General features: G+C 46.5%; 1 protein-coding gene across 1 annotated transcript in view; it reads right to left on the bottom strand.

The window, feature by feature from the left end:
• parp8 (poly (ADP-ribose) polymerase family, member 8) overlaps positions 1 to 26,343 on the bottom strand; it is a 531,112-nt gene that overhangs the window by 345,398 nt on the left and 159,371 nt on the right.

The raw sequence follows: 26,343 nt of genomic DNA, 5'->3' as shown, positions 1-26,343 counted from the left end.
CATTATAAGCAAATGGTATAAAGTGCATTTATACCATTGGATCAAGTATTCACAAACAAATAAAAACAATTTGTTTCATTTATTCATGTTGTAAAGTGCCTCTTTGAAAGGCAAGCATTTTCATGTTATACTATTGATAACTAACCATCATTCTATGACCAGGGGATTGTCCTGGAGATTACTAAGTTGTCAAATATTAAAGAAAAAAACAAAAGTTTTCACATATCAGTCCAGTAACAGCAGATGGATGGCTGCTATGAAACTATAAAATAAAACACTGAACCACAAGTACCAGATTGTCTGCTATTATAAGCAAAGAAAGTTCAGTGCAAAAGAACAAATTATTCAATTTTCAAATATACATACACAGATTTTAGAAAATCTCTCATTGGTGAAAGGAATTTGAATTCCGGATACTAAAGGTGAAGTTAATCCTTTACTTGCCATCTATGTTGCTTTTGAAAAAGGCCTGCTTCTATACAAAGCAGGGAAAGTCCAGAAACCACAAACAGATACCAGTTGTGTTTTCTGAATACAAGCACAAAGTTGTTCGGCTGTTGCTGTGCTGCTATGAAAAAAAGCTATCATCACATCTAAATGAACATACATACACACTCTAAATGCAGCAGACATAACTGTGCCATTTTATAAATTGGTCTGCTAACAAGTGTGGTGCCCAGAACTGGACACAGAAGGCTAGTTGTTGTAGAGATAGCTGTTTTATACCGGTTTATCAGAACTTTCCTGCTTTTGTAAAGGAAAAATCAATTAAAATTTTCTAAATCCCCGTAAAAATCAGTTGTATGGGCACCAGTAACACTGGAGGTATACAAGACCAGTTTACTTTACAGATGCCCATCATTTCCATGTTTTACTGGTTTTCCTTCCACTTTCAATGATTTCTGTACATATACCTCCAGGTTTCTTTGCCCCTGCACTCTGTTTAAAATTGTCCCCTTTACTTTCTATTATCTCCCATCCTTTTTACCAAAACGGATCACTTAACACTTCTCTGCATTAAATTTCATTTGCTACATGTCCATCCATTTGACCATGAAGTTCATCTTTATGCTTTTTGTCACTCAACTAATTTTGATTCCATGCTGCTTCTCTCCCTTTCATTCCATGAGCTCTAACTTTGTTGACAAACCTGTAATGTGGCACTTTATCAAATGCCTTTCGAAAATCAATGTAGACCACATTACCTTCATTATATCATCGAAAAATTAAGTTTGTTTAACAAATCGATGTTGGCTTTCCTTAATTACTGCATTTGTCCAGGTGACTGTTAATTTTGACTTAAAGTATCATTCCTCAAACTTTTCCCATTGCCAAGGTTAATTTGACTTGCCGATAGTGGCTCAGTCCTTACACACTTTTTGAACAAGGATGGAACATTTGCAATTCTCCAGTCCTCTTGCACTCCTCCTGTATCCAAGAAAGATTGGAAGATCATAGCTCGTGTTTCTGCAATTTCGGCCCTTCCTTCCTTCAGTATCCTTGGATGCATCTAATTTGTTATCAGTGACTTATCAACATGGCAGACATAGGCATTCAAGTGTTGTGGAAAGTCCTATCCATAACATCTTGCGATGTGTTTATTGCCTAATCTGGTACCAGGAATCAGCTCTTTAGACATGGTGGCTTCTTGAAGTGGCAATCAAAGGATATCGGGAGATGGAGCCAAATTATTTCAGCTAACTGTGCTCCTGCCAAAATTGTTGAGAGGCTGATATATATTTTCTATCCGCCACAATGCTTTATGCTTTTCATTAATATTATGTGTATGACCTCACTTTGTCATTGTACTGGAAGGGTCAGTTTGCCAGAGTACGTTACTTGCCCACTCATGCGAATCTCAACACTACTGTTTTTGGTTTGTCCCAATGCTTTATTCCCAGTGCAGTTATGTCTCCCTGTCCTCAGCGGAAAAGACAAACAAGAGAGTAGGTCTTAAAATAAAAAGACACAGAGAATCACTGGTGAAGGAAAGAGTGAGATAAAACAAAGGAGAGGAACTGGATTTTGAAGTGAATCAGAGTCAGAAGTGAGGTGGCAAAGAGTGGGGCTAACATTAACTACAGAGTGACTGAAGTGAAAAGGATAATAGAGGGAGAAAAATGAAGGAGAAGAAATTACATTGGAAGACAAAAGTGTAAAAAGATTAGGGGAGAGAGAGAAGCAGGCAAAAGTGAAGCAGTTGAGAAAAGGAGAAGAGAGTAACAGAAATGGACAAGAACTAAATAGTCCAAGAAATACAAATTAGTTTTGGAGTTGGATGTAAATATTTAATCATAAGCAGACTCAAAAATGAACTATTAGTCAGAAGCCACCATGGTTGTGTCATAAACATCTACTTGAAAAATTAGACATCTCTATATTAGGTACTCAAATCAATGTCACATAGCAGGTGTCTTTGCCATCAAGTGGTCAGCTCTCAAAATAATGCTTTCCTCTTGTCAATGTGCTGGGCCATCAGACAAGTATGACTGGAAGTCTTCCTTGCTGCAAATGTTGAACTTCTTTACCACAAATGCACGTAAATTGTATTCACAGATTGAATGGGGCTGTCTTTTGCTTGTCTAGAAGCACAGGAACATGAAGACATAAACATGAACACAAACCTTACATATATAAGCTTCGCCTGTATTGGGAATTTGCTGCCACTGATAAAGAATGAGGGAGATCCGAGAGCTCTTCACTCACTCGCAATGTGGCCCGACACTGTGAAAGCTGAAACTGATATTTATCAGAACAGTCAGATGATGATATGAATCAACTATTCCATGGAAATTTCTGTCAGTGCGCTTTCAGCTTAGAAGAGCAACAACATCACATTTCACCCAAAATAGAAAGTCAAGCATACTACTTTTATAAAAGCTTGTTGATACGTCATCTGCCTAAAGAAGAACTATGGGTGGTATTTAATGGAGCTAATGGTGGCTCTTACCCATCGGTGGCTATTGTATTGTTTCTTTTAGAAAAGCCTTGCTGTATTGAGTGTCACATAGGCACTTGAATGTACAGTGGTGAGCTTTCACTGGCACCTCCCCCCCCCCCCCCCCCCCCCACCCCTCCCCCGCCCCAGGAGCTGTTGGTATCTATTAAATTGCTACGCCACTGGGGAGATGGTGGCTGTTAATGACATGACACCCACACAAGGTCCAGTTTGCCACTGTTTCCCAGGACGCAGATGAGTGATGGATGGGGGAGGGAGGGAGTATGGGACATGGGGGTCACTGGGGAAGTGGGCCAACAGCAACGGCAGAGGAATTACTCTCAGCTGACATCCCTTTCCGATGCTGGGGTCTCCTCATCAGGGATTGAATGAGGGACCCCTACGTGGGCAAGCAACACTGACTGCACAGGTTTGCTTGCCATGATGCCCGCATGGCCAACCTCTCCACTGGTTAATACCAGCTGCTGCAGGATGAGACCCTTAAGTGGGCATTAATTTATTTTTTTTAAAATAAATTTTAGAGTACCCAATAATTGTTTTTCCAATTAAGGGGCAATCCACCTAACCTCCACATTTTTGGGTTGTGGGATATGATTGAATATTTTGTAATAAATAGACCAGAGAACATAGGTAAAATGGAACAATTGAGAAATGGGTTTGAGGTTCAAGGCCAAAATTAGTTTCAAAGTCTTCATGAGTCCTATTTTCTGAGGGTGAAGAGAAATGGCATGACAGAAAGCAGAAATTGCTTGATGTTTTTTGGAAACCTGTGCGGCAATCTACTGTTGCCTTTGAAAATTATTCTCTGACCCTAGTTAAGGGACAGAATCATTTGTCGATGAGTACTCAACTGGAGAATTTTTTTTTTGTAAATTTAGAGTACCCAATTATTTTTTTTCCACCAATTAAGGGCCAATTTAGCATGGCCAATCCACCTAACCTGCACATCTTTGGGTTGTGGGGGTGAAACCCATGCAGACATGGGATAAATGTGCAAACTCCAGTTGGACAATGACCCAAGGCTGGGATTCGAACCCAGGTCCTCAGCGCCGTATTCCCAGTGCTAACCACTGTGTCATGGATTGCAAACAACTGATGAAGCAAGAAATAAAAAAATCTTTCGCTCTACCATGTTCGCCAGTCTAATTTCTGATCTTCAAGAGAGAACTTATGCTGCTGGTGGTCACATGCAGACAGTTATATATGATGAGTCAGCACCAACCCCCTTTGCTCTCAATACTAGTTTTCAGAAAGTTTCTTCTGGATAAAGCATGAAATCCTGCCATGACAGTTGCCAGCAAAGTCACTGATATTAGACTTAGACTGGACCCTCCACTTTATTGGAGTCTTTGCTCAGACATTGGAATTTTTCTGGCTCATTCCGTCCTACATTGGCCTGTGCTGTGTTGCAATGATATCGTCAGCTGATTTCCCTATCTCATTGCTCATTAGCCAGTTCATGTTCGCCTCAAGACACACAGATCACAATATAGACCACCCTACCATCATGCTAACAACAGGCAAGCTAGGATTTCAATGAATCAATTACAGGCTTGTTTTCATAAGTAAAAAAAAATACTAAAGCAGTTAAGCAGTGATTTGTGAACTTTTGGGCTTTTTTATGGCTTGCAATGTGTGAGCTGAAGGTGGGTGGGGTCAGGAAGGTGTTGTCATAATTGGAGGTGGAGTTTGACATCATTTGGGGAGAAGCATGATCTCAATTGGGGCTGGCCGCCACATCACCACAGGGCGGGATGGGTAGTGGGGGCCCCGCAAAGAGGGAGGGTGCGGGGCCCCCAAAAGTGTAAATTGCACTGTTCCATCCGCACTTGCTTTAAGTGATTCAATGATACAGCACATGACCATTCACACTTAAGCTATCCTCCCTTAACATTTTGAAAACATTGTAAAGTGTTCCATCATTTCAGGCCAATAATCTGTGCAGATAACATCACATTGTACTGCTGCTCAAATTCCATATTCGGTGAAGCTGAGTGAAATGAAATGAAAATCGCTTATTGTCACAAGTAGGCTTCAATTAAGTTACTGTGAAAAATCCTAGTCGCCACATTCTGGTGCCTGTTCAGGGAGGCTGGTACGGGAATTTAACCGTGCTGCTGGCCTGCCTTGGCCTGCTTTAAAAGCCAGCGATTTAGTCCAATGTGCTAAACCATCCCCCGAAAAGCATTGTAATGGGAATTGTGCTGAAACACTGTGCAAGGGAGGGGAAGTGATCAGCAAGGGAGGCAGTGTTATAGTGGTATTGTCAATGCACTGGTAATCCAGAGACCTGGAATAATGCTCTGGGGACCTGTTTTGAATCCCGCTATTGGAGATAGTGAGATTTGAACTTCAACCATGAAACCATTGTCGACTGTTCGATTGTTCCAAAGGAACCTCAACTGGAGCCCTTTCGGGCTTGTCTGGCCTACATGTGACCCCCAAACCCACAGCAATGCGGTTGACTCTTAAATAGTTTCTGATGTGATTCAGCAATTAGGGTTGGACAATAAATGCTGGTCTGATCAGTGACACTCATATCCAATGAATTTTAAAAGATGGCAGCAAGTTATAAACTACGTTCTTGCTGGGCGAGGGTAATGCTGGGGGAGAAAGTCAACCACTGACGTTGTGTGACAGGAATCACCAGCACACACTCAAAATACAATCCCTAATGTCTCTAATAATACAGGATGAAATTAGTGAACACTTCAGCATGAAGTAATCAAGAATAATTAGCATGGATTTTCAATGGTGAGGCTTAATTTAATTGACTTTTTGAAGGAAATCACAGAATAAAGCAAATCCATGGTATTTGTAATAATGGGTTTTCAGAATAGATTTCATTAGTCCCAGATAAGGGACTTGTTATAAAAATGTTGGCATATAGGAGCAATATTTGGCATTTGTATGCTTAATAAATATGTGCCATGTAGTGAATTGAGACAATACATTTCCACGAGGCAGACAAGAGGGTCAGAAATATTAAAATAAGTACACAACATTTCTCTTGCACAATTGTATCAAAGGAATGCTGCGTGGACCCTAAGATGCTGCTTGCCCATTGGGAAATAGATTTAAGTCTGTGCAGCATCAATAGTAGCAGTACTCTGCAAACAAATTTTCCCCCCATGGAAGAAAAACGTGCAACTAGAGTTGAAATACAGAAAGGCCAGGATCTAACTGAATAATGGAGCAAGTTCAAGGGGCTGAAGAGCCTCTACCAGTCCATAATGTCCCTGAGGTAACACTATAAGTGCTATTTCTGCACCCGCTTTAGTCAGCTTTGTTTTATTTTCTGCTGACACTTCATGAGTGTGTGACAACTGTTCAGCAGTCTTCTCATTTTCCCGTAGTTTTATTACCACTGCCAATAGCTCCCCCACTGGAGCGTTGACAGCGGATTTATGCCTGTGCAGGCTCCAATTCTCAAGGGAGGCTGTGCAAGCAGAACTAAAGAAATGAGTATCAGTGAAGACCTCACTAACCACAATGCTGAATGGTTCTTCAGGTGCATTCCAATCACACTATTTCAGGCAGCCTGAGTAAAAAGCAGCCAGGATACGTTAATTGGCGGCAACAATCAATGATTGTCTTCATACAGAATCAGCAAATAGCTGCCGACGGAGCTCTGTTATCTGTTGCAAGTGCACCTGAAAACAGCACCAAAGTCAAGACTCAGCTACCAATATTAATGGTTATCTCCACCCTCACAATATTTCATAAGGAGCTGGTCATTGACTTAGGGAAGCATATCGTACGCACCCCTGTCTGCATCAATGGTGCCAAGGTGGAGATGGTTGACAGCTTCAAAATTTTAGGTGTGCACATCACCAACAATCTGTCCTGTCCACCCACGTCAACACTACAACCAAGAAAGCATAACAGCGCCTTACTTCCTCAGGAAACTAAGGAAATTCAGCATGTCCACACTGATTCTTACCAACTTTTACAGGTACACCACAGAAAGCATCCTATCTGGCTGCATCACAGCCTGGTATTGCAACTGCTCGGCCAAGACCGTATGAAACTACAGAGAATCGTGAACACGGCCCAGTCCATTATGCAAACCCGCCTCCCATCCATTGACTCTGTCTATACCTCCCGCTGCCTTGGGAAAGTGGGCAGTAGAATCAAAGACTGCTCCCACCCGGGTTATTCTCTCTTCCAACTTCTTCCATCAGGCAGGAGATATAAAAATCTGAGTACATGCACTAAAAGGTTCAAAAACAGCTTCTTCCCCGCTGTTACCAAACTTCTAAATGACCCTCTTATGGACTGATCTGATCTCTTCACACATCTTCTCTATTGAGTAGTACCATACTCCTTATGCTCACCCAATGCCTGTGTCTATGTATTTACATTTTGTATTTATGTATCTCTTATTTTTTTTTAATGTATGGAACTATCTGTCTGGACTGTATGCAGAACAATACTTTTAACTGTACCTCGATACACATGACAATAAATCATATCCAATCTCACAGACAGGTTAGGAGATTGGGCAGATAGGTGACAGCTGACAGGAGGGGGGGACAGGGGGAGGGGACAATGGGGAGGGGGGAGGGCATTTCCCGTGTACGTGGGAGTGTTTCCTCTTTTTTCCCCCCAAACGGATTGGGGTGCTATTTATTGGAAATCTCAACGTTACTTTTTGCTTTTTTCGCCCCACCAGCATGATGGTTTGGGCCCGCCTCCATATTTTTCTTCTTCCAAGTACGGCCCAAATGGCGAGAAACACTGACTGCGCAGCCGGTGTGCTCTCTGCCGCATTCCTCACCTGAGCCCGGCACTTGGAAGAAAAAAGGGAAAGTTCCGCCCAATGAGTTAGAATTGTGGGAGTTAATGTTTATCATCAAAATACATGGGCAAAGGGCAGCACGGTGGCACAGTGGTTAGCATTGCTGCCTACGGCGCTGAGGACCCGGGTTCGAATCCCGGCCCTGGGTCACTGTGTGGAGTTTGCACATTCTCCCCGTGTTTGCGTGGGTTTCACCCCCACAACCCAAAGATGTGCAGGATAGTTTTCAGGATTGGCCACGCTAAATTGCCCCTTAATTGGAAAAAATGAATTGGGCACTCTAAATTTAAAAAAAAAATACATGGGCAAGTATTTCCAGTCCCGCCTGCCCTGGCCAGTTGAATTGTTCATCTCACCCATGGTGAATCCCGCAGTGGATGGTACCAGAAAGTGTACCTCTGAGATTTGGGGACTGAACCAAGCTATCAAACAGCTCACCCCCGTCTGTCAGACAGAATCCAAGTAAAAGTGAGTGCTTTGAAGGTTACTTTTATGCACACTTAAAATTGCAATCGGATAACTTTGCCTTTTTTTAAAAGAATGTGGATATGGTCACCCTTCAGTTCACTGGGGGACATATTTTGAAAACTAGTTTTTACATTATAGATGTTTATAAGCAATTCCAACTGTTGTGGCTCTGCCTGTTCCTGTATTAACTGTGATGTAGGAGAGCTTATGAAATCCAGCATATTGCTGTGGATATGCTGTGAAATATGGTTTTGCTATTATGGTCGCACATATTGCTGCAAACTAATCCGCCTAAAATAACAAACCTGCCAAATAGTTTGAAAAGTTCTCTTTATAAATGACATTAAGTTAGCTGTTAGATTTAGTGTTCACAAAACCAATTGAAATGTGCAATTTTATATTTGATTTTAGTTTGCAAACTCAAGGTCTGAGGGTAGAGAATGTTGGCTTGGGGAGTAGTCTACACAGCTTTGGCTGTCACCTATCCAGGATAACTCATTCCTGATGTGAACTCAGTAACTAGAAGGATTCAAAATTGATATGGAAAAAGTGCTGGATAGACTATCGGTACTTAAAGTTAACCAGGCGCCAGGACCAGAGAAGATGCATCCAAGGATATTGAGGGAAGTGAGAGTGGAACTTGGAGGTCATAAACTTCCAATCTTCCCAGGATGTGCGGGAGGTGCCAGCGGGCTGAAGAAATGCAGATATTTTGCCTTTGTTCAAAAAAGGTTGCAAAGATAAGCCCAGCAATTACAAACAATTATTTGGATTAAATTAGTTGTCGTCTGGAAAAATGTGGGTTGATTAGTTGATTAGGAAGAGCCAACATGGAATTCTGAAGAGAAAATCATGTTTAGCTAACTTGCTGGCGTTTTTTGAAAGCGTTGATGAGGGTAATGCTGTGAATGTGGTGTACATAGACTTTCAAAAGGCATTTTTGAACAACAAACAACAAACTTGTGAGAAACGTTATAGCTCATGAAATAAAAAGGAAAATAGCAACGTGGATAAAAAAATAGACTGAGTAATAGAAAACAGAGAGTAATAGTCAATGGATATTTTTCAGGTTGAAATAAGGGGCGGGATTCTCTCAGCCCGGGGCCGGACCGGAGAATCCCCGCGACCGGGCCACACCGTCCCGACGCCAGCACGCGATTTTCCACAGAGCGGAGAATCGGCGCCATTGGCGCCTGCGTGTTTTGCGCGGCGTCGGTCATGGGCCGTGCTACCCGGCCGGTCTGCTGATTCTCGGCCCGGGATGGGCCGAGCGGCCGCAGTTAAAACGCTGAGTCCCGTCGGCGCCGTCCACACCTGGTCGCAGCAGGCGGGAACTCTGCATCCCAGGGTTGGATGGTGGCTTGTGTGGGGGGGGGGTGGGGAAACTCCGACCCGGGGGGTGGGGGATGCAGCCTGGCCCGCGATCAGGGCCCACCAATCAACGGGCCGGCCTTTCTGTCCCCCGGCCTCTTTTCCTACGCGCTGGTCCCTGTACTCCTGTGCCGTGTTGCGTTGGAGTCGGCGCGTTGAAGGAGGCCACCACGCATGCGTGCGCCGGCGCCACTGCACATGTGAATGTTGGCGCCGGCGCCACTATGCATGCTCGGATCCCGCGGTGCACAACTCACGCTGGGATCAGCAGCTGGAGCGGTGGTAGAATTCCGCCCAAGGTTTGTAGTGGACTTCCCCAGGTGTCAGTATTGGGACACAGGCTTTTCCTGATCGTTATTAATGATAACATCATCAGACGTATGAACAAAAGTAGGCTCTTCGGCCCATTGAGTGTGGTTCACCATTCAATGAGTTCATGACCCATCTGATATGATACTCCTCAGATCCACTTTCCAACCCCATCACCATAATTGTTGATTTAAATAATATTAGCTCCTTTATTCCTCTTACAAAAGTGCACACTTCACATTTTCCCATGTTACATTCCATTTGCCAGGTTTTTTTGCCCGCTCACTTAACATGTCCATATTGCTCTGTAGACTCTTGGTGCCATCCTCACCAATTTCCTTCCCACCTATTTTCCAAACTAGACAAAAGTACATTTGCTTCCCTTGTACAAGTAATTAACATATATTATCAAGAATTGTGGCCCGAGCACTGATCCCTGTGGCACTCTGGTAGTTACAGGTAGCCATCCAAAAAAACCTCTTTTTCTCAACTCTCTGTCTTCTATTAATTAGCTAATCCTCTACCCATGCTAATATACTACCCACATGCCATAGGATTTTGTCTTATTATGTAGCCTTTTGGGCGGCACCTTATCAAATGAGGTTTGGAAATCCAAGTATATTACATGTATTAGTTCTCCTTTATCTATCCTGCTCATTAGCACTTTAACAAATTATAATACATTTGTCAGGCATGATTTTCCCTTCATGAAGCCATGCTGACTCTGCTTGATTATATTATGTGTTTCAAAACGCCCTGCAATTACATCCTTTATAATGGACTCGAACAGTTTCCCAATGACGGGTATGAAGCTAACTGGCCCATACGTGTTTTTTGTCTCCTTCCTTTCTTGAATAATTACATTGGCAGTTTTCCAATCCTCTGGCTTACCAGTAATCTTTGCATTATTGGATGTTTTTTCTTTCAGTTTCATACTATCCTTCACGTCCATGGTTAACCATGGTTAATTTCTCCCTTCCTAGAATCCTTCTTTCTCACTGAGATATATCTTTGTTGTGACTCATGAACTATTTTCATAAACATCTGCCATTGCTGAGCGACAGTCTTTTCTGCTAAACTCCTTTTCCAGGCCACTCCAGCCAACTCCTGCCCTCATTCCATTGCAATTGCACTTATTTAAGTTCAGCACAGTTGTTTCTAACTCATACTGAATGCTAAATTCTATCACGTTGTGGTCACTGTTTCCTCGTGGATCTTTTACTCCGAGATTACTTGTTAAACCTGCCTCATTACACATTACCAGACCTAAATTAACCTGATCCCTAGTTGGTACCACAACATATTATTCTAGGAAATGGTCCCGAATACACTTAATGAATTCTTCCTCATGGCTACCTCTGCCAAGTTGATTTTCCCAATACACATGAAGATTAAAGTCAGCCATGGTTAATGATCCAGATCTTGGTGTGCAGTGGGCACAAAGTTTGCAGGTGACACAAAACTTGGAATTATTGTAAACTGAGGAGGACAATGTAGAACTTCAAAAGGACACATAAAAGTTGGTGAAGTGGGCAGATGAGTTTCAATGCAGGAAAGTGTGAGATGATGCATTTTGGTAGGAAGAACATGAGCTGATAATATAAAATAAAGGCTATGATTCTTAAGAGGTGCAGGAGCAGAGGGACCTGGGTCATGTGCATCGATCATTGAAGGTGGCAGGACAGGTAGAGAGAGCAGTTAATAAAGCAAACAGCATCCTGGACTTTTGTAATAAGAGCATAGAGTACAAGAGCAAGGAGATTATTCTAAACTTATCCAAGGCATTGGCTAGACCCTCAGCTGGAGTATTGTGTACTGAGTACCGCACTAGGAAGGATGTGAATTCATTAGAAGAGGTTCACAAGAATAGTCTCAGGGATGAGAAACGTCAGTTATGAGGATAGGTTGAAGAGTTTGGGACTATTCTCCCTGGAGAGGCTAAGAGGAAATTGATGGAAATGTTCAAAATTATTCAGGGGCTGGACAGAGTGGAGAGAGAAAAACTGTTCTTACTTGTAAAATAATTGTGAACGAGAGGGCACAAATTTAAAGCAATTTGCAAAGAAGCCTGCACCCAGAGTTTGGAATGCACTGCCTGGAAGTGTGGTGGAGGCAGTTTCAATTTCGGAAAGAGGAGGTCTGGAAATGGAGCCTAAGAAAGGAATACCAGACATCTTGAATTCAAGGACCAATCCCACCTCCTGGAAACATCTGCCAAATGTCCGGTCGGAGATGCGGCGCTAGGATCAGGTTCATCGGCCACACAAGGACGCACAGAACCCTTGGCCGGCCAATGACAAGGAGGTTCTTCGGTGCATAATCATTCTCTCTAGCAAATGATTGCCGAAGAAGAAGAACAATAATTATTTGAATAGAAAAAATATGGTAGGGTATGGGGAAAATGCACCAAGTAATAATGCTAATCTGGAGAGCTGTTGCAGACACAATGGGCTGAATGGCCTCCTTCTGCACCATAATACTTCTGTGATTCGGTGAACTATTAACACAGATGTACTGGATGTACTCTTGGTGGAGTCTTCATATGATTTGTGAGGATTCAAACTTATAAAGCACGGACAGAGTCTGTGAATGATGGACAAAGCTACCTCTGTTGTTTACAGTTAGCCATATACTGGGATAGGACTGATATGATAAGACTATTGTGCCTCATGAAGGTTTTGGAATGTGTTGTTTGTGGCAGCATGGTGGCACAGTGTTTAGTATTGCTGTCGCACAGGACACGGATTCAATTCCGAACTTGGGTGAATGTGTGGAATTTGCACATTCTCCCTCTGCCTGGGTTTCCTTTAGGTGCTCCGTTTTCTTCACGCAGTCCAAAGATGTGAAGGTTTGGTGGATTGGCCACATAAAATTGCCCCTTAGTGTCCAAAGATGTACAGGTTGGGTGGGGTTGCGGGGATGGGGTGGAGATGTGGGCGGGCCGAAGTGTGGTGCACTTTCGGGGGGGTCGGTGCAGACTCAGTGGGCCAGGTGGCCTCCTTCTCCACTGTATCGATTCTATGGACACGAGAGCTGGTTTGTTAAGGCAACACTTGCTGAAGAGGAGATTGATTTTCTGTATATTCTACAGCTTTATAAAAACAGTTCTGCTCCTAGAAAGACAAAATGCCTCAGTAAGATTGCAATTCTCTATCTTACTTTTTCAACAAACTTCGCAAAATCTTCTCAACTGGAGTAATGCCAAACGCCACATTTCCTTTATAAAGACAAATTTGTGCCAACTCTAATCATTTGACATCATAAACCATGTAAGTTCAGACTCATTCTACGAATAGAATGCACTCCAGCACTGACTACTGCAGGCAGATAGCCAACATTGTACCCTCTATCCTGCTGATAGAACTGGACTAAACCAAAACTTTTGTGCTTTCAATTTATCATTATAAATCCCTGGTGTGACATTAATTTTTAAATATTTAAGGTCTGTTGCGTCATTCTGTAAAGCAAGCTTGTATCTGTGTGTGAATATAATTTGATTAAACTGAAGATAGATTGTCTACAAGGTTTAGGACATGAAGGAATGTAGGTGATAAAGGCATGCATTTGAAGTAAGGACGTAAGTAAATTAGCAATGAGTAAAAATTTGCATAGATAAGTGAGAGTTTGGATTTTTAGCTGTTAAATTTTAAAAGGAAGTAAAAGGGTGAACAACTTTTCAATAAATACGCCAAGGTTATAACATTTATTTAACCAAAAAGTGGGAACAATTGGGAAAAGATTTTGGGCTGGATTCTCCGATTTTGAGGCTATGTCCCCACGCCAGCGTATAATAGTGGCGTTTTACAACAGAAAAAACGGTGTAAAACAGCCACCGATCCTATGTTTGGCTGGGGGCTAGCATCAAGGCAGCATAGAGCACCTGGCTCGAGCTGCTGATACGGCCCGGAGAATTGCCGGGTCTGTGACCGCGCATGTGCACGGCGACAGCCTGCAGTGGCTTCGCCATGCAACATGGCGCCGGCTACTCACAGACCCAGCCTGCAAAATAATGCTCCCCTTTTGGCTGTCTCGTGTGCCCTGGACCATCCTCCAACAGTGTCCCCAGCCCCCAATCGGCCCTCCCCTGATTGTGGCAGCGCTGGACTGAATAGAGTTCATGACGGATGAGACCACATGAGAGCGACGCCGTTGGGAACTAGGCAAGCCGGGGGTGGAGCATTGGGGTCGGGCCTCAGGCAACGTCCTGAGTCCATCAGTATGGCGCATGCATACTCCGAGTGTACGTTGCTTTGGAGGGCATTGCGAAGGCAGTGCCACCCCTGATTTGGTCGTGAACGGGGATTCTCCGGCCGATTGCTGAACACGATTTCTGCGTCGCCAACTGGAGAACCCGCCCTTTATGTCTGGACAAGTTGAGTTTCTAAGATGTTAAAAAATAACGGAATCTATGATGAAAAGTATTGAGGCTGCAAAATGCAACTTGATTTTTTGAAGTTGCATGAATTTTCACAGCCAGGTGGGAGATATTGAGAACCTCTGTAATATACCATTCATACAGCATTGTGGTAATATTCCTTGAATGCTTACAGTTAAACATCTATAAGTGATTGTTGCCTAAAAGGGTTTTGACTATTGAGTCTGACCAAGCACAAAGTCTTTTGGGGGAAATGTTTTGTAAGGCTAATTTCAACTCTATAAATATAATCTTGTGTGTTTAAGTTTTCTTTTCTTGATAAATGTTTTAATTTAATTTAAAATCCCAAAGGTGTTATTGAAATTTGTGGCTTCTGAATTCAGAACATTTATATTCTCATTGCCAGGGAACTAAAAGAGAAGGATAATAATAGATGTGCCAAGTTTTCTTGTGGAACCTGGTTTGCACAGCAATTATCATTTGCTGGATAATAACTTAGAAGGTAACTGAGCAAATGAACTTAGCTTTCAGATGATTGATCATTGAGCAGAAACTCTGCTTCTTTTTCCACCAATGCTGTCTGCTGAGTCTTAGCAACATTTGTTTGTATTTCAGATTCCAGCATCCACAGTATTTTGTTTGTGTATTGTTGAAAGAACACTCAGAATATACCAATCCCCAGCTATGATCAGTACAACTGCTTGCACTGAGGGTGGAAGCTGTGGCTGAATTGGTTGCACCATCCCCTCTGCTTCAAGAGATTCAGCTTTCAAGTTCTGCTCAAGGATTTGAGCATAAAATTCAATCTGACAGTCCATACACTACTGAGGGAGTGCTGCACCTTCAGAGCTGTCATCATTTGATGAGATTTTTAACCAAGTCTCCATCTATCATTGCAATAGATTTCAAATTACACTATTTCAAACACAAGCAGGGTTGTTATCCCTGGTATCCTGGCCAATATTGTATCACTCAAAAAGATTATCTAGTCATTATCACATTACCGTTTGTTAGACCTTGCAATGCTAAAATTGTCTACACAACAGATGCTACATTTCAAAAGTTCTTCAGTGGCTGTAACGGTGTCCAATGGTTTTGCAAAGTATTTCTGTCCTCTCAACAGAAAGCACTCTTTTTAAAAATAAATTTAGAGCACCCAATTACTTTTTTTTCCCAATTAAGGGGCAATTTAGAATAGCCAATCCACTTAACCTGCACATCTTTGGGTTGTGGGGGTGAAACTCACATCGGCACAAGGAGAATGTGCAAACTCCACACGGACAGTGACCCAGGGCTGGGATTTGAACCCAGGTCCTCAGCGCCGTAGTTCCAGTGCTAACCACTGCGCCACGTGCCACCCCAACAGAAAGCGCTCTTATTGATAATAATAATCTTTATTTTCACAAGTAGGCTTACATTAACACTGCAATGAAGTTACTGTGGAAAGCCCCGAGTCGCCATATTCCGGGGCCTGCTCGGGTACACAGAGGGAGAATTCAGAATATCCAATTCACCTAACAGCACGTCTTTCGGGACTTGTGGGAGGAAACTGGAGCACCCAGAGGAAACCCACGCAGACACAGGGAGAATGTACAGACTCTTTTTTTTATAAATAATTTTTATTGGAATTTTTGGAAAAATATATCAACAAAACAATAATAATAACAATAATAGTAATAAACACCCCCCGGTACCCGTAACAACACATAAAACAAACACCCCCACCCCCCCAACCCCAATAAACAACAAAATAAATTAACAATAAGCAAATTAACTTAAACACTATCCCCCTAAACCCCCCCCCCCCCCCCCCCCCCCCCCGGGTTGCTGCTGCTGCTGACCTAGAACCTTGCCGTTGAGCCAGAAAGTCGAGGAAAGGCTGCCACCTCCTAAAGAACCCTTGTACCGACCCCCTCAGGGCGAATTTGACCCTCTCCAGCTGAATGAATCCCGCAATGTCATTAATCCAGGTCTCCACGCTCGGAGGTCTCGCATCTTTCCACTGCAGCAAGATCCTCCGCCGGGCTACTAGGGACGCAAAGGCCAAGACATCAGCCTCTTTCGCCTCCTGCACTCCCGGCTCCACCCCAACCCCAAATATCGCGAGTCCCCAGCCTGGCTTGACCCTGGATCCCACCACCCTCGACACCGTCCTCGCCACCCCCTTCCAGTACTCCTCCAGTGCCGGGCATGCCCAGAACATATGGGCATGGTTCGCTGGACTCCCTGAACACCTGACACACCTGTCTTCGCCCCCAAAGAACCTACTCATCCTAGATCCGGACATGTGGGCCCGGTGCAGCACCTTGAAATGGATGAGACTAAGCCTCGCACATGAAGAGGAGGAGTTCACCCTCTCCAGGGCGTCCGCCCATGTCCCCTCCTCAATCTGCTCCCCCAGATCCACCTCCCACTTAGCCTTCAGCTCCTCTACCGATGCCTCCCTCACCTCCTGCATTACCTGGTAGATGTCAGACACCTTCCCACCCCCGAAAGCACCCTATCCCTTACCCCCCACGGGGGAAGCAAAGGGAACCCCTCCACCTGTCGCCCAGCAAATGCCTTGACCTGAAGGTACCTGAACATATTCCCCGGGGGGGGAGCTCAAACTTCTTCTCCAGCTCACCAAGGCTCGCGAACCTCCCGACAAAAAACAGGTCGCCCAACTTCCTAATGCCCGGCCTGTGCCACCCCAGGAACCCACCATCCATGTTCCCTGAGACAAACCGGTGGTTCCCCCGCAGCGGGGTAGCCACCGAGCCCCCCACTTCCCCCTTGTGTCGCCTCCACTGCCCCCAAATTTTGAGGGTAGCCGCCACCATCGGGCTCGTAGTGTACCTCGTTGGAGGGAGCGGCAGCGGCGCCGTTACCAGTGCCTTCAGGCTCGTGCCTTCACAGGACGCCATCTCCATCCGTTTCCATGCTGCCCCCTCCCCATCCATTACCCACTTACGTACCATCGAGACGTTAGCCGCCCAATAGTACCCAGAGAGGTTGGGCAGCGCCAGCCCCCCTCTATCCCTGCCCCGCTTCAAAAAGACCCTCCTTACCCACGGAGTCCTGTGCACCCAAACAAATCCCAGAATGCTGCTGTTCATCCTCCTAAAAAAGGCCCTCGGAACAAAAATGGGGAGGCACTGAAACAAAAACAAAAACCTCGGGAGCATCGTCATTTTAACGGACTACTCTACCCGCCAACGACAACGGCAGCATGTCCCACCTTTTAAATTCCTCCTCCATCTGCTCCAGCAACCTAGTAAATTTGAGCTTGTGCAGAGTCCCCCAGCTCCTAGCCACTTGAACCCCCAGGTACCTAAAACTCCTCACTGCCCTCTTTAGCGGGAGCCTACCAATCCCCTCCTCCTGATCTCCCGGGTGTACAACAAACAGCTCACTCTTGCCCAGGTTCAATTTATAGCCCGAGAAACTCCCGAACTCAGCAAGAATCTCCATCGCCTCCGGCATTCCCCCCACCGGGTCTGCTACATACAACAGCAAGTCGTCCGCATACAGCGACACTCGGTGCTCCTCCCCACCTCGCACCAAACCCCTCCACCTCCTCGACTCCCTGAGAGCCATGGCAAGAGGCTCAATTGTCAGCGCAAAAAGCAAGGGGGACAGGGGACACCCCTGCCTCGTCCCACGGTGGAGCCTGAAGTACTCGGACCGCCTCCCATTTGTCGCTACACTCACCATCGGGGCCTCGTACAGCAACCTCACCCATTTAATAAATCCCACCCCAAACCCGAACCTCTCCAACACCTCCCACAAGTACCCCCTCTCAACCCTGTCAAAGACCTTCTCCGCATCCAATGCCACCACAATCTCCGCCTCTCCTTCTGCTGTCGGCATCATTATCACATTTAGCAGCCTTCGCACATTAGTGTTCAGATGCCTCCCCTTCACAAAACCTGTCTGATCTTCGTGTACCACCCCCGGCACCCAGTCCTCTATTCTAGTGGCCAAGATCTTCGCCAGCAACTTGGCGTCTACATTCAGCAGTGAAATCGGCCTGTGTGATCCGCACTGCAAGGGGTTCTTATCATGCTTCAGGATCAGGGAGATTAGCGCCCGAGACATCGTCGGGGGCAGAACACCTTCCTCCCATGCCTCGTTAAAGGTCTTAACCAACAGGGGGCCCAGCAGGTCTGCATACTTCTTATAAAATTCAACCGGGAACCCATCCGGTCCCGGCGCCTTCCCCGACTGCATGTGGCCAATCTCACTGACCAGCTCCTCCAACTCGATCGGCGCCCCCAGTTCCTCCACCTGCTCCTCCTGCACCCTTGGAAATCGGAGCCTGTCCAAAAAACTCTCCATTCCATCTCCCACCTTCAGCGGCTCCGACCGGTACAGTTCCCTATAGAAGTCCCTAAAGACCTCATTGACCTCTGCTCCCTGCCGCACCACATTCCCATCTCTATCCTTCACTCCACCAATCTCCCTAGCCGCGTCCCGCTTACAAAGCTGGTGCGCCAGCATCCTGCTCGCCTTCTCTCCATACTCATAGACCGCTCCCTGCGCCTTCCTCCACTGTGTCTCCGCCTTTCTGGTGGTCAATAAATCAAACTTGGCCTGCAAGCTACGCCGCTCCCCCAGCAATCCCTCCTCCGGGACCTCCGCGTACCTCCTATCCACACTCAACAGCTCCTCCACCAGTCTCTCCCTCTCCCTCCTCTCCCCCCTCGCCCTATGGGCTCGGATTGAGTTCAGCTCCCCCATAATCACTGCCTTCAGAGCCTCCCACACCATCCTCACCTGGACCTCCCCAGTATCATTGACCTCGAGGTACCTCTCAATACATCCCCGAACCGTCCTACACACCTCCTCATCAGCCAACAACCCCACGTCCAGACGCCAAAGCGGGCGCTGGCCCCACACCTACCCCATCTCCAGATCCACCCAATGCGGAACATGGTCCGAAATCGCAATAGTCGAATACACGGCCTCCTCCACCCTTGGGACCAGTCCCCTACTCAAAACAAAGAAATCAATGCGGGAATAAACCCTGTGCACATAGGAGAAAAAAGAGCACTCCCGAGCCCTCGGCCTCCCGAACCTCCAGGGATCCACTCCTCCCATCTGGTCCACAAACCCCCTCAACACCTTGGCCGCCGCCGGCCTCCTGCCTGTCCTTGAACTAGAACGATCCAGTAGGCGATCCAGCACCGTATTGAAGTTCCCCCCCATGATCAAGCCCCCCACCTCCAGGCCAGGAATGCGGCCCAACATACGCCTCATGAAACCAGCATCATCCCAATTTGGGGCGTACACATTAACCAACACCACCCTCTCCCCCTGCAACTTACCGCTCACCATCACATATCTGCCACCACTATCAGCCACACCTCAGATGCCTCAAATGCCACCCTCTTCCCCACCAGGATCGCCACCCCCCGGTTCTTCGAGTCGAGCCCTGAGTGGAAAACCTGCCCCACCCACCCCTTCCTCAGACGGACCTGGTCCGCCACCTTCAGGTGGGTCTCCTGGAGCATGGCCACATCCGGTTTCAGCTCCTTCAGATGCGAAAACACCCGGGCCCACTTAACTGGCCCATTCAACCCTCTCACGTTCCACGTAATCAGCCGGATCGGGCACCCTCCCCCGTCGACTAGCCATAGCCCATCGACTGCTCGCCCCTGGCCAGCACCCATTCGGCCCGTTTCCCACGGCGATAGAACCTCACCCCGACCCCCCCCCCGTCCCGCACCGACTCCTCCCTGGCTAATCCAGCAGCAACCCGGTATCCGCCCCCCCCCCAAGGCTAGGACCCCTCCTAGCCGCGACTCTCCCTCCACTGTACTCCCGTGAGCCAGCTGACTTCTGCTGACCCCAGCAGCTCCCGCTCTAACTCCGACCCCTCCCGATATGAAGTCCCCCCTCATCCCCTGCATCAGCTCCTTAGCACCGCTTCAGCACGGGAAACCCGGCCTAATAATCACGCCCCTCGCCACCAGCTCCACCCCCTCGTCCTGCAGCGCGGGAAACTAGAGAAAATCCCCCGCTTCCACACTGCCCCACCCCACCAACGCAGCTCCCAAACTGCAGTCCCAACCCAACCACCAACTCCGTACAAACAAAGACACAGATCAACCACAAACCCCAGTACCTCCCTTAGAACACAAAACCATAACCCACATCGTCCGAAAGCGAGAGAAAAAACAGAAACAAACAGAATAACCCGCTACAGCATAAACAGAAATAGAAAAACTCCCACAGCCCCCACACTCTAGTTCAAGTCCAGCTTTTCAGCCTGCACAAAGGCCCACACTTCCTCCGGGAACTTAAAGTAGTGATGCCGGTCCTTGTAGGTGACCCACAGGCACGCAGGCGGCAACATGCCGAACTTCACCTGCTTTCCATGGAGCACCGCCTTCGTCCGGTTAAACCCGGCTCTCCGCTTGGCCACCTCCGCACTCCAGTCCTGGTAGATACGCACTACCGAATTCTCCCACTTACTACTCCTCACCTTCTTGGCCCATCGGAGAACACACTCCCAGTCACTGAACCGATGGAACCGCACCAGCACCACCCGCAGGGGTTCATTCGCCTTCAGCCGCCTGGCCAGTACTCTGTAGACCCCTCCAGCTCCAGGGGCAGATGGAAGGATCCTGCCCCCACCAGCGAGTTCAACATCACGGCCACATAGACCGGCAGGTCTGACCCCTCCAGCTCCTCCTCGAGGCCCAGGATCCGCAGGTTCCTCCTCCGTGACCAAAGCTCCATCTCCTCGAACCGATCTTGCCACTTTTTATGAAGCGCCTCGTGTATCTCCACCTTCCCCACGAGGGCCGAAACCTCCTCCTCGTGCTCAGAGGCCTGCTGCTGCAACTCAAGTATCGCTGCACCCTGGGTTGCCTGGGTCTCCAGCAGCTTATTCGTCGTCACCTTCAGGGGTTCCAACAACTCCCCTTTCAGCTCCGTGAAATAGCGCAGAAGAGCCACCTGCTGCTCCTCAGCCCCTGCCTCCACTGCTCAGGGGCTCCACCGGCCGCCATTTTGTCCACCTTCCCCCGCTTTTCCAGGGGAGCTGCTGCCGTTTTTCTCCTCGCCCCACTTCGAGTCCGCACCATAAATCCCGGGGGGTTTTGCTCCAGACCCCTTTATCCACCGGGAATCGTCGAATCAGCGCCATTTGGGGCCCTTAAAAGAGCCCACAAGTCCTCTTAAAGCGGGAGCTGCCGAACGTGTGGCTTAGCTCCACATAGCCGCAACCGGAAGTCGAGAATGTACAGACTCAACACAGAAAGTGACCCAAGCCAGGAATCAAACCTGGGACCCAGGAGCTGTGAAGCAACAGTGCTACCCACTGTGCTACCATGCAGCCCACTCTACCATGCTGACCATTAGGGACATACATGTATGTCTCATCTACTCTAACTCTGGAAAATAATCATAATAACTGGCCAATGTGAAGAAAAATTTAAATTGTTTACCAATAAACTCAAAAAGGTTGGTTCTGCAACATCTGAAAGATGGAATTAATGCATCTGAACATACTGTCATGAACAAATTAAAAGGTGTTTCCTTAAATTTGCTCGTCAGCAATGTATTTGTAGGAAGGTTTATTTCACTTTGTTGCTCTGGGAGTTACCGAAAACAGATAAAGGGCTGGAATCTATGCCGCCCGCAGTTGAGATCCTGATGTGGCGGAGAATCCAGCACCATCCAAAAATCAAAGGCAGTTATGTGCTTTCAGCAAAGAAAAAGAGGAAAAGAGAGCACTTAACTGATTTTGACATGCTCCAAGAGCTGTCAATCATAGCTAGATGTTGATAAACATTGTGGTTAGTTTCAAAGCAGGCTACTTAAGATCCAATCAAGCGTGAAAGGAAATTAGATTAAACAATCCAGACAGCTGGCTGTGTGTAACCTGTCAATCACAGCCTCAATTTGCCAATTAAAGCCTACAGATCAAAGTTCTGAGGGGATTTAAACCCAACTGATATGCTTTTTCCTTTCTAGGAATTAATATGTGCTGCTTTCTCTGCCCGTGTCAGCAGGTGTATTGCACAGATGAGCTTTAAAACAATGATATTTTTCACTGTCTCTGTCTGGACTTTCCTCTAGCTTCCAGGCAGGAAGCTCTCTAATTGGGCCTTCCAGGCAGCGGTCTCTGTACTGGGGGCTTCCAGGCAGGGGGCTCTCTTATGGGGGTGTAACTGTAATGAGGGTATCTGGTGCTGGGTTTGTGAGGAGGGGTTGACCCAGAAATCTCTGTGGTGGGGTGGAATTGTGTTGTGGGGTGTGTGTGTGTGTGTGTGTGTGTGTGTGGGTGGTGGGGTGGGGGGAGGGGGGGGGGGGGTTGGAACCTGCCAGACCTCGCTATCGGCCGCTTATTCAGAATGTTGGCCTGATAAAGGGGTTTGTGACGGAAACCCTCGCAATCTGCTGCACAATGCAAAGTTTCCAGGGCAAGGGATAGTGAATCACCTCTGGATTCTTGTTCCCAGTGCAATCGTAAATCAACGTAACTGGTGGTGGACAATTAAACAACTCACTGGAGGAGGAGGCTCCACAAATATCCCCATGAGGACTGTGCTCTAGAACTTGCCGTGCCCCGAGCCAAGTTGTTCCAGTACAGCTACAATATGGGCATCTACCCAGCAATGTGGAAAATTGCCCAAGTATGTCCTAATCAAAAGAAAAGGACAAATCCAACCTGGCCAGCTACCACCCATTCAAACTACTTTCGAAAGGAAAAAGCAGTGCAGTTGAATGGCAGCCTATCAACAAACATTAATTCCCTCCAACACTGACGCATAATAGCAACAGTGTGTACTAGCTGCAAGCTGCGATGTCGGAGCTTATCCAGATTCCTTCGGCAGCACCTTCCAAATCCAGGATCACTACCATCTAGGGCAAGAGCAGCACATACGTGGAATCATCACCTGGAAGTCCCGGCCAAGTCTCTCACCACCCCAACTTGGAAATATATCGCTGTTCCTTCACTGTCGCTGGATCAAAATCCTGGAACTCCCTCCTGAACTGCACTGTGGGTGTATCTACACCACATGGATTGCAGCGGTATAAGAAGTCAGTTCACTAAAACCTTCTAAAGGGGAATTAGGGATGTGTAATAAATGTTGTCCCCGCCAGAGAAGTCCATATTCCTCAAATGAATAAAAGAAAATACCACCATCTCCCACCTGTAACAAAACTTCCTTACGTTTATATTCCATTCTCCTTACCACAAACAACTTTCCATTTGTCTTCCTAATCACTTGCTTTGCCTGCCAAATCAAGATCCCTCTGTACCAGAATTCTATAACCTTTTAAATAGTATATTGCTTTTCTATTTTTCCTGCCAAAGTGGAAAAGTTCATATTTGACCACATTATCCTCCAACTGCCGAATATTTGCCCACTCACTTAAGCTATCTGTATCCCTTTGCAGAACACCTTATGTCCTCTTTCTAACTTACTCTCTTTTCTATCTTTGTGTCATTAGTAAATATAGCATATACATTTAGTCCCTTCATCCAAGTCATTATATAGATTGTAAATAGTTCAGGCCTCAGCACTGATTCCTGTAGCACTGCATTAATTAACAGCAGCCTATCAACCTGAAAATGAACAGTTGTCCCTATTATCTGCTACCTAGTAGCTAACCAATCCACCGTCCACTATGTATCCCCTGTATCACAAACACCTATTCTGTGCAGTAATTTTGATGTGGCACCTTTTCAAATATCTTTCCGAAATTCAAGTACAACGGGCTGGATTCTCCGCCACCCCCGCCGGCCGCCGAATTCTCCGGCACCGGATATTCGGCGGGGGCGGGAATTGCGGCGTGCCTGTGGCGGGCTGCCCCCTGGCGATTCTCCGGCCCGCGATGGGCCGAAGTCCCGCTGCTGTTATGCTGATCCCGCTGGTGTGAATTAAACAAGGTATTTACCGGCCGGACCAGGCAGCGCAGGCGGGCTCCAGGGTCCTGGTGGGGGCGCGGGGCAATCTGGCCCCAGGGGATGCCCCCATGGTGGCCTGGCCCGCGATTGGGGCCCACCGATCCGCGGGTGGGCCTGTGCCGTGGGGGCACTTTTTTCCTTCTGAGCCGGGCATCAGCCTCCGCGATGGCCGACGCGGAGATGACCCCCCCCCCCCCCTTCGCATGCACGGGGCTCCCGCGCATGCGCTGACTTCTGTCGGCTGGCGGAGTCCCTTCGGCCCCGGCTGGCGTGGCGCCAAAGGCCTTTCCCGCTGGCCGGCTGCCTGCCAACCTCTCCGGCGTGGGCCTAGCCCCTAAAGGTGAGGGCTTGGCCCCTAAAGGTGCGGAATGGCGGCCTGACGCCGGAGTGGTTCACGCCACTCCATCCTGCCGGGACCCCCCGCCCCGCCGGGTAGGGGAGAATCCAGCCCAACACATCTACAGGTTCCCTTTATTCATGTTGCCTGTTACTTCCTCAAAGAACTCCAATAAATTAGCCAAACAAAACCTAAGTTGACTCTGCCTATTTGCGCTTAGATTGTCTAAGCGCCCTCCTGTAACCTTCTTAATGATGGAATCAAGCATTTTTTCGATGACAGATGTTCGGCTGATTGCCTGTAGTTTCTTGCTTTCAGTCTCCCTCCTGTCTTGAATCAAGGAGTTACATTTGCTATTTTCCAATCTGATGGGTCTTTTTCAGAATCTGGGGAAGTTTGGAAAATTACAACAAATGCATTTCCTATCTCAGCCATCACTTCTTATAAGACTCTGAGTGTTGCAAGCCAACAAGTCCTGGGGACGTGTCAGCCTTTTGTTTCAATAGTTTTCTCAGTATTGTTTCCCTGGTGATTAGAAGTGCTTTATATTTCTCTCTCTCTTTCACCTTTTGATTTACAAGTATTTCTGGGATGTTATTTATGTCTTCTACAGTGAAAACAAACATAAAACATCTTCAATATGTTCAAAGTTTCTGTCATGTCAATTTATCAGGTTTATTCTCTGGAGGGCCAACACTCAATTTAGATACTCTTTTCCTTTTTAAATACTCTGACCATCTGTTTTTATATTTTTAGCTAGCTTTCTCTCATACTCTAAATACTCCCTCATTGGTTCTTTTCATTCTTTGCTACATTTTAAATTCTGTCCAATTTTCTGATTTCCACAGAAGTGTATCCTTTGTTTTTGATTTTTTTTCTCATTCCTTAGTGCGTATGTTTTCCTAGCATCTTTCTTTCTCACTGGAATGTATCTTTTCTGAGTGGTGATAAAATATTTCTTTAAATGTCTGTCACTGCATCTCGACTTTTAACAAAGTTTCCCAGTCCACTTTAACCAGCTCTTGTCTTCATACTGTGGTAATTGCCTTTATTTACATTTCAAACACTAGTCTCTGTTCCGTACTTCTCACCCTCAAACTGAATGTGAAATTCAGTCATGTTATTATCATAGAATTTACAGTGCAGAAGGAGGTCATTCGGCCCATCGAGTCTGCACTGGCTCTTGGAAAGAGCACCCTACCCAAGGTCAACACCTCGACCCCATCCCCATAACCCAGTAACCCCACCCAACACTAAGGACAATTTTGGACACTAAGGGCAATTCATCATGGCCAATCCACCTAACCTGCACATCTTTGGACTGTGGGAGGAAATCGGAGCACCCGGAGGAAACCCACACACACACGGGGAGGATGTGCAGACTCCGCACAGACAGTGACGCAAGCCGGAATCGAACCTGGGACCCTGGAGCTGTGAAGCAATTATGCTATCCACAATGCTACCGTTATGGCATCTGGTACCTGAGAGTTATAAACAGTTATAACAATGGTTCTTCCGAGAGGTAACCAAGCAGTGGATTTCTGAAGTTTCAAATCAGGACAGCCTATTGTGAAGGGAAAATCTGTTGTTCACTTTCAAAATGATGATCTACAAAAACAGCTTTGATAGGTCCAGACCCAAGATTTGTTCTAAATAAAGTTGAAACCACTTACAAAGTATCAGCTTAAGTACATCATACAAAGGCAGACACAGCTAAACTGTGAGACATCAACTAAGCAGGATTCATGCAGCATTACTAATTAATCAAAGGTTGTAGCCAGTGTTCTCTCTCAATTTATTTTTTGGTATGCGCGGC

This window comes from Scyliorhinus canicula, chromosome 3, assembly GCF_902713615.1.
Source record: "Scyliorhinus canicula chromosome 3, sScyCan1.1, whole genome shotgun sequence".
Taxonomy (NCBI): Eukaryota; Metazoa; Chordata; class Chondrichthyes; order Carcharhiniformes; family Scyliorhinidae; genus Scyliorhinus; species Scyliorhinus canicula.
The sequence above is the reverse complement of the archived record's forward strand: the minus strand, read 5'-3'. Positions and strand labels throughout refer to the sequence as shown.